Genomic DNA, 571 nt, shown 5'->3' with positions numbered 1-571 from the left:
GTTCCGCTATTTTCCTTCCACGATTACGTAAGGAATTGTGTGGCACCCATTCAGTGACAGCCTCACTTCCTACAGGGGAACCACAAAAGCTGTAATTTCTCCGTTTTGAGAATTATTTTTCCATTTGTTTTTCGCCACAGCCTTGGAAATGGTGGTGGTGGGGATCGTCTTTTCAGGAAAAAAAAGTTTTGAAAATTTATGAATTATTTTCTCTACCCTTCCTCCTCCCTATCGCACTCCGGGATGATTACGGCCAATTTTTTTTTACGATTAAAACGCCACGGAAGGAGCCATTTTGGATCTTGTTCCCGTTTTGAACAAGATCCGCCATTTTTTTTAAAAGAAAAAAATACAAGAATGAAAAAGAACTAAATATTCTCAAAGGAAACTGTGATTTAAGGGAGATTTAGCTGCTGTTTCTAGCAGATACGATGACCACCTTCCTCATTTTCACTCACTGTTTTTCAATATTTTTGTCCCTAAACACATTTTATGAACTGATGATGCGGAAGTAACACAACCAAAAAACAACGTTCATTTTAAATTTTGACCCCAACCTCAATCTTGCGAG

At 38.2% G+C, this 571-nt stretch overlaps 1 long non-coding RNA gene across 1 annotated transcript in view; it reads right to left on the bottom strand.

Annotated features, from left to right (window-relative positions):
• The window catches only part of LOC128251043 (uncharacterized), a 706-nt gene continuing 135 nt past the window's right edge, over positions 1-571 (bottom strand). Inside the window, exon 2 of the long non-coding RNA XR_008266943.1 lies at positions 1-557. This is a non-coding gene — a long non-coding RNA (uncharacterized LOC128251043). The remainder of the gene's footprint in view (positions 558-571) is intronic.

This window comes from Octopus bimaculoides, chromosome 28 (genome assembly GCF_001194135.2).
Source record: "Octopus bimaculoides isolate UCB-OBI-ISO-001 chromosome 28, ASM119413v2, whole genome shotgun sequence".
In the NCBI taxonomy this organism is placed as follows: domain Eukaryota; kingdom Metazoa; phylum Mollusca; class Cephalopoda; order Octopoda; family Octopodidae; genus Octopus; species Octopus bimaculoides.
Note: the sequence above shows the minus strand (reverse complement) of the source record. Positions and strands in the feature narration are given on the sequence as shown.